The following is an 11,541-nucleotide window of genomic DNA, read 5'->3' as shown; positions in this document are numbered from 1 at the left end:
ATCATTTTTACGTGACCTGCATTAAACAAATCATTTCTGTTTCCTTGGCTTAGCCAATGCAACAGTCCCAGTTGTCCCGATGCGCGGTCATGAACGAGAAAAAGAACGAATCTTTTTTTGAGAGGACTCGTTACTCTCGAGTCGTTGTAAGGATTCGTTCAAAATGAACGAATCGTTCACGAACGACACATCACTACATGGCACACAGAGGAAGCCAAATAGTTGCAGCTAGTGTGAAAATGACAGAGAAGGGAGAGATGATTGAGGTTGGGAAGGATTCATGGAGTTGATAAACTGTTAAAGGCAGTTGTAGTGAGCGTAGTCACTAGCTAGTGTCTTTTGGCAGTATAGCTGGCAATGCTGTAAAAGCTTTTCTTCCATTTTGGCAAGGTATTCCAGCCAGTAAACACAGAACTGCATAGTGCATATCCTGGATGGCCAGTGGGAAAGACAAAGGGTGTTTATCTGTCCTTCACATGACCATATACTGTGGGTAGACGATGGATTGACTCAAAAAACGATGGGTTGACAACCAATCAATATTCTAGAATTCGTCTAAGATTTAGTTACCAGGCAGGAACTGAAAACACCATTTATTTGATTGGCTATTACCAGGACCTCTACTTTTTTTTTTCAAGGTAGGAGAAATGTATTAAACCCGATGCGACCAAGATACGATGTCAACAGGTTGACCACCAGGCTAAACTAACGCATCATTTAGCTACATTAGCTTGCAGCTATGTATTTTCCACTGTTGAAAAGTTCGGTTAACAAGACGTTTGTGTGTTTAGCCGTATGACTTTGTAAAAAAAATTGGTTAACAAAACAGTTGAGTATTAAAACGTATAACTTCACAGAATTAAAATTAAAAAAATAAAACGATCGTCTAACAGTCAGGCAAACGACGTTGTTGCTCAGTTCCTGCCTAGTAACTAATCTTAACCAATCAATGTACTAGAATTACATTGTCAACCCATCGTTTTTTGAGTCAACATTCTAGAATTTGATTGTCAACCCATCGTTTTTTGAGTCAACCCATCGTCTACCCACATATACTATCAAAATAAATTTGAAGATGGTACCAAAACTAGTTGCTTATAAAATAGGGTGACCAGACGTCCCGGTTTGACCGGGGCCGTCCCGATTTTGAGTTGAGTGTCCCAAGTCCCTGCAAAAACCGGGGCGCTAAAATGTCCCGGTTTACACCGCTATGAAATTGTCCCGGCTGTCAGCGATTACATAGCCGATGTGGTCTTATTAAAGCCTGATAATTAACTAAAACCATTTAGAAATACTAATAAAGCGTCCAGTGTATGATTTAAACAATTGTGTGTGTGTCAGTCAATCGTAGGGGTCTGCGTCTGCCTAACCTGTGCAACCAGCGTTACAATGTATTTGTTTCTGCTTAGGCCCAATTTACACACAGGTTTTCGCGATGTCGGCACAGACATCTGTACACCGACAGCTTTTTTCAGCGTCTAAACGGATACTTAACTGTCGGTGTGCCGATGTCGGCCCGAATTTCAGCCGACAGCCCCGTACCATTTGCCCGACAGCCCATCGGGAGTCCCCGACATCTTTAAAGTGCGTGTAAACGCGACCCGACATCTGTAAGGCATATTACAGACAGTGTTGCTAGGCAACATCGCTATCAACAGAGGCAAACTGAGAAACTTCCTGCGGTGTGTGTAAATGCGCCCCAACATCTACGTGCAGATGTCGCCGACATCGCGAAAACCTGTGTGTAAATTGGGCCTTAGTAACGTCTCTTCAACGAACAGCCTGGATTATAGCCATGGAGTTTAGCTCAAAGCAAATTATGCAAGGAGTGAAATTGTAAGTAGCCTACAGGCAGAGATGGGCAGTATTTCAATTACTTGTATTTGAAATATTAGTTAATTTACTTTTGAGTGGAGTAATTCTGTATTTAAAATACTCAAAATACTTTCTCCAGTGTTTAGGCAGAAGGAGATTTTTGTTCTGTCGGATTCTACCACTAGACCATCTGATCTGCCTCTGAATGTCATTGTCGAATCAGGCATCAGTCAATTTGCCAAAAGTGGTGCTTCTTATGGCCTGCAATAATCGAAATCGCCCCAGATCAATTTTTTTTTTTACAAAACAGGGCTGTGGTCGAAAACTTTGATAGCTGTCTTGATCATTGTCAATTTATCTTCATTAGTACACCGACTAAAAGGAGGTTCTTTCAAAGAGCGAATCGAGTTGTTGCACTGAACGTTAGCCATCTTGACAGAATGTGACTTGATCAAAGCCGTACGATTTCCTTATACGCAATTACGTATTACGAAGGCACGGTGGGGATAGCCCTCCCGGAAGCCATAGAGATTGCAATGAGAGCCCTGTTTTGTGAAGCTGCTGCCTGCAGAAATATAAACAGTATATACAAACTCAATCAAGTTGTTGTCTTTTAATTGCTTTGCTAAGTTACACTGACATTCTGTGATTGTTCTTCCTTTTTTAAGGGGTTCACCAGAGCTTTGTGTACATTATATAGCCCCGTAGCCAGGGCTCATAGACATATTCATGTCAATCTAAATAATCTGAATAGCCATGTCGCATTGCCAAAAATACTGATGTATACCTATATTCAGCAAAAAAATTACACTGACAGGTGTAATAAGCGGAATATGTGTGCGGGGGGAGGGGCGTGGTGGCGGTTACAAACATGAAAAAAAGGATACGGGACTCAAATGTTTGGGAACCACTGCCTTACACCACTGACAAGGGCCTGTCATAAGAGGCTGCACCTGGGCCCGTGGTAACTACCTGAATGTTCTGCTGTACAAAATTGTGACAAAACTGAAAATTCAGAAAAAGTATTTCCTGTATTTTAAAAATACAAAATACATGTATTGTATTTTGTAAAATTTTCTGGCAACAGTATTTTGTATTTTATTTTGATACATTTATTTGAGTTACAGAATGTGGCTGTAGTTGTTATCTGTAGTTGTTAACGATTGTTACCTGCTCAAATTTAGGTTTACTTGAGGTAAATGTAAGGGAATACTGTAGTGGGCTATGTTAGCACTAAGCTAGCTAGCTTTTTTGTTAGAAACTGTCTTCAGTGAGCAAGTGTGAACGAGCGAATTTCGAAATACAAGAAATAACTATCGACATCTCTCTATTCTTTGCATTTATATATCTTTCTTGTATTTCGAAACAATAATATCAGTCCCTTGTTGTTTTTTATAATCAGTGCTAGTGGATCATAATTTGACATGAAGTGAATGCTTCCATTTCAGCCCATCATGCAATATTTATCATTTGATATTTAAGATGTATTTCAAATGGGCCCCCCAAAAATGTGCTGCACGTTACACGCGTAAACATGCCTCTTCCCTTGGGGCTTAGGCTGTACAAAAGACTCCGTTAATAATAACGCGTGCAGCTCCCTCAGTTTGACAGTTCGATATTGATAAGTTTCTCGTAGCCAATTCAGTGGCAGCAATAGCTAAGTGTTAAATATACTGAGTGCCTAGTTTGTACATGATACAAGTAAGACCCCACTTCTTTTATACCTAGAAACGCTCCTGTTGTTGGTGAAATCTATGTTCCTGGCACATGGATAAAAAGCGTGTGCATGCACGAGCATTATGGTCACGTGCAAAGTGTCCCGGTTTTAGGTCCGGCAAATCTGGTCACCCTATTATAAAACCATACCTCAAAAAGTGTGAAATTGTTGCATAGTGTTACTTTAAGTACAGAAACAGTAAGCAGCATAGCGCAGAACAGAGTGCACGGTAGGTAGCAGCTGTAGGTTAACATAACGTATTGCCCTAAGGATCCGTATTGAAACTTGAAGTGGGTACTTTACTCCGGTCTCTGGTTGGTTAAAGCTTGTCATCTGACCTGAACTGAAAATGACCAGGACCTTTGTTTTATTCTTGAGGAACCATGTCGATTGCCTGACTTTTAATATTGTGTCACGTTGTTGGTGTTCAGGGGCTTAGCAAATATAGGCTATTGCATTGGTGTGCTTGTGTTACGGACAGTTAGTGCAGTCACTTTGTGACATGAGCAACAGACGTTTAACCCAATGTGAAAAAAACAGTCAAGCCAAGACAATTAGTTTATTTACGCTAACTTGTACCTATTAATAGCTTATTTGACACAGTGTAAAAGTTTGATTAGCACGCTAGGTGTGTGTTTGGTCTTATAGCTTCGTAAAAGTTTGGTTTACAAATCACTTGTGTGTTAAGTTGTATGACTTCGTAAAAGTTCGGTTAACATGTATTGAGCCGTATAACTTCGCAGAAATAAAAAAAAGTACCCACTTCCAGTTTCAATACGGATCCTATAGGAAATACGCTATGTAGACCTACAGCAGCAACTTTATCAAACAGGAAATGATGTCCGGGAACTTCTGAGTATAGGGTCTCCCTCAGAGCTCTACAATGTTCATAACCGCTCCGCTAAACAAATCTACTCTCATTCATAATCTCTGGCTCCTCTCCTCCTACCATCTCAGGGGATCTTCCAACAGGATCAGCAGGGAATAAAGAATGGCCCATATGGGGCTCGTTCTGAGGCTGGGAGGGTATTGGCACCACTAGTCAGCATCTACCGTTCACTACTGGAGTCACAGTGGGTTGCTGTGTCCTCAGAATTTCATAAACCTGAACAAACCTTTGCTCAGGAATAACAGACAACTGGGTGGGGCAGAAGGGTGAGTCATCCTCAGACTCCGAATCCTCATCAAGGAGCTGAGGTTGTCCATGCCTGGTTCTTGGCTGGTGGACCTTTGGCTTGGCTTATTCAAGTTCCTCTGCTTCACATAGGTCCCCGCAAGGGAGTAAGAGGTCCCTATGCAGGTTTTAGGGTTAGGGTTAACCTGTTTATGGGCTGTACTGTGTACACAGGTAGGTTTCCAATCTGTTTCAGAACTTTGTACATAGTGGATTCCCACTTGTCCGCAAGCTTGTGTTTGTTTCGCAACTGCAAATTTCTTACCAAAACTTGATCACCTTCCGTTGATTCTCTTTCTGCCTTGTCAAAGCTGCCTTAGTTCAGCAACATTTTGTGAAAATTGATAGCAATCTGGTATCTCTACTCAAATCATGCCTTCAAGTTTTTTACATACCGGAAGTGAGATTTAGGAGCACTATCTTTAAAAGGCAAACAGAAAGAAATGTTCACTGGTAACCAAGGCTGACGCCCAAGCATCAACTCATACGATCATACTGACCTCCTTCAGCGGTTATAGGCATGGGTTAGGGGCTTTACATGCTCACGCCAATTACTTTTCTTCTTGTCGATTTTTCAGGTGGGGTTTTTCTCCTGAAACATAGTCCACATGACTTTTGATCTTTTTCTCTACATCTGCAGCCAACTAAAATCTTGACCTGATTAAGTTGAGAGTTCTTTCCAAACCCATATGCCCCATGTCGTCATGGAGGCATGTGAGATTGGTGGACCGCAAACTGATCAGTAAGGCAGTCTTCAGATCGGTGAGTTCTATGGGGTTGGCAAGTCGATGCGTCACCAAGACCAAAATCGTCACTTCCGGATCCATCGCTAGCAATTTTAACATAGTAAACGTCAACATCGAACAGTTACATCGTTTTCTAGTCGACACCCACATATTTTAGCTAATGTTTCTCCTCACCTCCACCTCATATTCTTTTTTCTTCATGGAAGCCTGAACTTTCCCTTTCAAGCTGCCACCTGTCATAACATTCACACTCACAACTCTGTTTGAAATTGTAGCGTGGCTAACGTTAGCACAAACAGCACTGGGTCCTTTTTGTTCGTCGCACTTTCATGGAGTTCATTGAATGAGATATAAAGGTCTGATCGACTTACTTTAAAATGTAGATGAATCCTCGTGGTCTCGTCTTTTCAACAAGGTGTTCCTTGCCTTCGTAACCTTAGCAGGCGTTTTACAATCCAATCGTAAATATTGGCTTTAACATTACAGTATACATTGGCAGCTGAGGATTTGGATCCGTGACGTCACACTTGCCAACCCCATAGAGAAGACCTGGTGGATGTGCTGCAAGATATTAACTGTCTCAGCTGGAAGGTCTTGTTGGTTGGGAGATGAAGACAGATGATGAGAAGCAAATTGTTTCCCTCACTCTCTGTCCTAAAGAGAAACATGGTCGTCGTCCAGAGTATCATAAGGCTATCTGGAAAAGCCAAATATAGACAAATACAATTACAGTAAGGAGACACTTACAGTAAATTCCTGACACAGTGATGTTAGCTATACATTTCTGTTCTACAAGCCCTTAAGGAAGGCTGGTTTGGTGCTCTACCTTGAAAGGACGCTTCAGTCAGAAGTTTTCTTTTGGGATATTTTTGCTTATTTTCAGTTCCTGATAGTCCCTCCTCAGGAACCGTGTTCAGTTTAAATCATGCACATTTTGTTCCTCCCAGGCCGGCTGCCTGCTTTTCATCTCTTTATAATTCATCTCAACTAATTCAGGGTTTGACTCATTACTGCAGGAAGGCGTAATATGGCAGTCCTGACAGCACTTGAAACGATATCCTGGGCGCAGTTTCTTTGTGAGTTTTGAAGCGCCTGGATCCAAGGGGATTTCCTCAGTGGAGGCCTTGGCTTTAGACTTTAATTTCATTCTTGGCTTAGCAGGCGTCTGTTTTGAACTATTGAGTCTGGGATGCTTTCAGGGAAGCCATTTAGGCTTTCTCAGTTTGTGTGCATCAGTGGAAGATGCATTATCTGCAGCAGAGGCTATGTTAATGTCATCCCCCCCTACCCCAATGTAAGGGAATTAGCCTGGGCTTTGGTTTTAAGAAGCCCCAAAATCGGTTAATTCTGCTGGATTTAGCAGCTTGCCAGTCCTACATAGAAAAAGAGCTAACTCTGAAAAAGAGGGTGGCTTATTTTTCTTTTGTTCAAGACTGGTTATTAACAGCTGGCCACTACCCCCAGCAACCTCTACAGAATTGCTTAAGCAGGTGGCATTCCATGTTACAAGTAGTAATGCCGCCTATTTAGCCAAGGTGGCTGTGACGATGTGATCGTCCCTACAGGTGAATACGCTCTCTGGCTGCCATGCCATTGAGCCGGGCTCTTTGGTGTGTCGGTCAGAGCGCATGTTTGGCACCCTATAGACCTGGGTTCAAGTCCGGGTGGGGTGACCACGCTCTCCCTTTGCTACAAATGGTGTCAGAAGAGGGATGCCCTGCTGTGAGGTCATCGAAGGCGCACCCATGAACATTGTGTGAGGAACCCCCAGGAATGTTGACCCCGTGTGAAGGACCCCATGGTTGGGTAAAGCATTTGTGTGTGGGGTGCTCTGGATGGGAGAAGCATGGTTGGTGAATGCGGGAGAGATGTCTGTGTACGTGAAGCGCATGGGTGCGCTTCCCAAAGGTGAGGGCAGTGTGACGATGTGATCGTCCCTACAGGTGAATATGTGCTGTGGCTGCCATGCCATTGAGCTGGGCTCTTTGATGGGGCGGTCAGAGCGCATGTTTGGCACCCTATAGACCCGGGTTCAAGTCCGGGTGGGGTGACCACGCTCTCCCTTCACTACAGTGGCATTGTTCCTCATTATCAGAACCATTAAGTACTTAAGGCAGCCGAGTTCTTCCCAATCACTTTGTCTCTTCTTCCCTTCCAGGTTTAGGCTCCACCATGGGTCACTGCTGTAGTCTCTCCACCTGATCTACTGCAGAAACCCGCTGCTTACCCCTACCCGTCCCTGCCACACTGTCATGCATTCATTCTTACCTGCTCATGATCCATCTACATACTCCGTGCCAGCCTAGTAATGTAAATAATAGCCATAAATGATATCGTTTTATGTTTCTTTGAGCTACTTACCCTTGTAAAAGTAACCTACTAAGCGTGATACCTGAATGCTCTCTCCCATCTTATCCACTATTTATTTTCCTTTTTTTTTTTAAGGTTACTTTATTTTTAATAAAGCATAACAAAAAAATAAATCCAATGCAGTACAATATAATCAGGATTTACATTTACTTCATATTAACATGTTGTCCTACCGTAACCATTTTTAGTGTGACCCTGAATCCCAATAGCACCACATTTAAAGTGTAACATTAAACACATGACAGACAGACAGGTGACAGACGAACAAACGGAGAGACAGATAACCAGGCAGGTTGGCAGGGAGCAAGGTGGGACGAAGACAGAACAGACAAGACAGGACTGGACAGTTAAACACATGGGATGCATTAGTTATTGAAAAGAATGGTCTCTGATTTATATTGGGAGGTTACGGAAGAATGTTGAGAATGTTATTTGTAACATGGTATACTTGGGTGTTGGTGCGCTCGAATGTTGCTAGTGAGTGCCTATGTGTACAGTGAGTGCCTATGTGTAATGCAGGAGGGTGGGTGGGGGGGGGGGGAGTTATAGAACATTGAAAAGTGGTGTCTGTTGATATATGTGGCTTATGGTTAGGTTTTGGTGATGTTTCCGTTTAATTTAGAAATGATAGAAATGGTGAGCAGGTATTTTCAAAGGCTGGCATTTGCCTCCCTCTATGTGCGTTGTGTTTTTCTATTGCAATGTATTGGGCGATTAGATTTTTCCAGTGGTTGATGTGGCAAGATTTCTTTGCCTTCCAGTTTTGGAGGACTACTTTCTTAGCGACAGTTAAAGAGATGAGCAAGGGGTTCTTGAATTTGTTGCGGGATGTGGAGTATGGATATGTCACCAAAGAGACAGAGTGTTGGGGTTGATGGGATTCTGAAGTTCAGGATGGTAGAGAGTGCTTCAGTGACCGTGATCCAAAAAGAGTAGACTGGTTGACAGAGCCACATGGTGTGTAGATAATCGTCTGTGCTACCCAAAGTGCATTGTGAGCAAATACCTGTATTGGTTAAGCCCATTTTGAACATTTTACTTTGGGTGATGTGAGATCTATGAATGACTTTATATTGTATAAGCTGTAGATTTGTGTCAGTGGTCATGGAAAATGTGTTTTTGCAGATTTGTTCCCAATAATCGGGATTGGGAGTGAAGGCCAAGTCATTTTCCCACTTGGTCGTTGGGAGTGTTATTGTTGTTTTTAGGTTTGCAATTATTGTATATAGTTGGGAGGTTAATTTTTTGAAGTTATTCATTTTCATGAGATTTTCTATAAGTTCAGAAGGTTGTAATGTGTTGTTGGTTAGTCTAGTTTTATCTTTAATTTTATGCTTAAGCTGTTGATATTGAAGAAACTGTTCTCTCCCAACCCCATATTTCTGGGTCAGTGTGTTGAATGACATTAATTGGTGGTTCTCAAACAGGTGGTGAAGATGTGTGATTCCTTTTTGTGCCCACGTGGGAAAGTGAAACGGTTTGTTCTGTAATGTGAAAGCTGGGTTGTGCCAGAGAGGGGTGTACTTGTTTAGTGCCAGTGATGATTTTGTGATTTGGTTCGTTTTCCACCAGGCTGTCAGAGTTGAGTTGATGGTAATGAGCTGGCAAAAGTTGGATTTTTTTTATTGATTGTGAGAGGAAGGGAAGGTGCAGACTTGGGATATTTGTACATTGGTTTTGTTCCAGTTCCAGCCATGGGTAGTTGTGCTTTTGTATATTCATCCATTTGACTAAGTATTGTAATTGATTTGCTATGAAAGTATTGATGAAAGTTTGGTGCCTCGAGTCCACCATGTGATTTTTTATTTTGTAGTGTTGCGAGTGATATTCTGGGGTTTTTATATCTCCAATAAAATTGTGTTGTTAGTGAGTTGAGAGTTTTGAACCAATTGTCTGTAGGAGTGGTGGGAATCATAGAGAAGAGGTAGTTAATCTGAGGAAGGATTTTCATTTTGACTGCAGCTATTCTTCCGATGAGTGTGAGTGGATGTTTATAATCGTCTTCGATTTTTTTTGAGGAGGGGAGTATAGTTGAGGGTAAAAAGCTCTGACAGCCTGGGGGAAATATGAATCCTACTTGATATTGCCAGTATGAAAGTGGAGGGAAGTGTCCTGAGCTCCAGAATCCCATGCATCATCTGAGAGGGGTAGTAAGATTAATTTACTCCAGTTGATATTATAATGCGAGACATGAGAGAATCTATTGATGATATTGAAGATTTCTTGAAGTGATACCTGTGGGTTCTGTATATGGGCCATTCTACCGAATTGGTGCAAAGTCAGGTCGGAAATATTTTGATTTTTTTTGTGTTTTATTCCCAAAACTTTGTCCGTATGTATATTGTACCATATCTAAAGTACACATATCTAGTAAAAGAACAGTCAATTTTTATATTGTATTTTCAGAATGTGTTGGAATGTTTTTCCTCTTCCAAAAATTGTCACTACCGAAACATCGCATTTACTATAGTAAAAAAAGTATTATTATTGACCTGTTCAGATTGTGTTTCCTTCCCTTCTCTGAAGAGTATTTTTACAAATATTTCTTGAAGGTTTTCACAATGAAATCCATAAAAATGAATTTTTTACCAAATTTTCAAGTTCAATTTATACAATTCATCAAAATCTAAGTGCAATATTTCTTTGTAAAATGCAAAATACTGATCATATTGATTCCAGAGTTGTTGATTGATGAAATTGAACATACATTAATCCAATCCGTATCATAACATTTTAGTTGATTACTCAATATACTTAATTTTTTACAAAACATCCTGTGTTTCGGTAGTGCAGCACTGTTTCGGTAGTGACATCCAGTGTTTCGGTAGTGACTGCACTGTTGGATTGATGTTAATTTCTCTCCCAAAATCTTCCAAAAGGTGCTCTGGGCCGCCCTTTAGTCCACACAACACATTTATTTAAAAATTATGGGATTTAACTACTTACCATTTCATTTTGTCACTACCGAAATCATCAGGTCACTACCGTATGTTTCAGTAGTGACTGTTTCGGAAGTTACAATTCTAGCTAACTTTAAGCATAAATAAAGAATTCTAGTAAGCACACGGCTTGCAAACAAATATTTGAAGAGGTGTACACACATACAAACATAAGATTTAGCATGAAACCCCAAAAGGTTTACTTAATTGAAGAAAACATGGGTTTCGGTAGTGACAATTCTTAAGGTTACAGGTCGATTTTCAGACTTTGGAACACATTTATATAAAAACTATGGGATTTAGCTACTTACCATTCAAGCATGGTCAAAAATGCAGGGTCGTGGCTAAAACACAGGCTCAGCCAATGGACTAAAACTCTTGTGTTTCGGTAGTGACATGAAAACTAGGGACATGATTTTTTGAGTATAGTTAATTGATTTAAAAATTAAACCCACAATAAATCTAAATATTCCATGTTCTGTTTCAACCCAATCATAAAGAGCTTTGAAATTAAATCATTGAAAAAAATCTAAAAAAATTGAAAAGTGTTATTTAAAGGCATTGAAATTTAGATGTCAGGGTTGGGGACAGCTACTTCCCAATAGAAAGTACCCTATAAATGATGATTTTGTTTATATTTAGCTTATCACTATCTCATGTAATGCATTGGATTTATATAGACCATAACATTTTCTAATTAAATATCTATGCCTAAATACCTAATTGTTTTGTAAATAGTTTTTATTGTTGAGGGACTGCATATTACACGAATTCGGTAGA

This window comes from Sprattus sprattus (genome assembly GCF_963457725.1).
Source record: "Sprattus sprattus genome assembly, chromosome: 8".
NCBI lineage: Eukaryota > Metazoa > Chordata > Actinopteri > Clupeiformes > Clupeidae > Sprattus > Sprattus sprattus.
The sequence above is the reverse complement of the archived record's forward strand: the minus strand, read 5'-3'. Positions refer to the sequence as shown.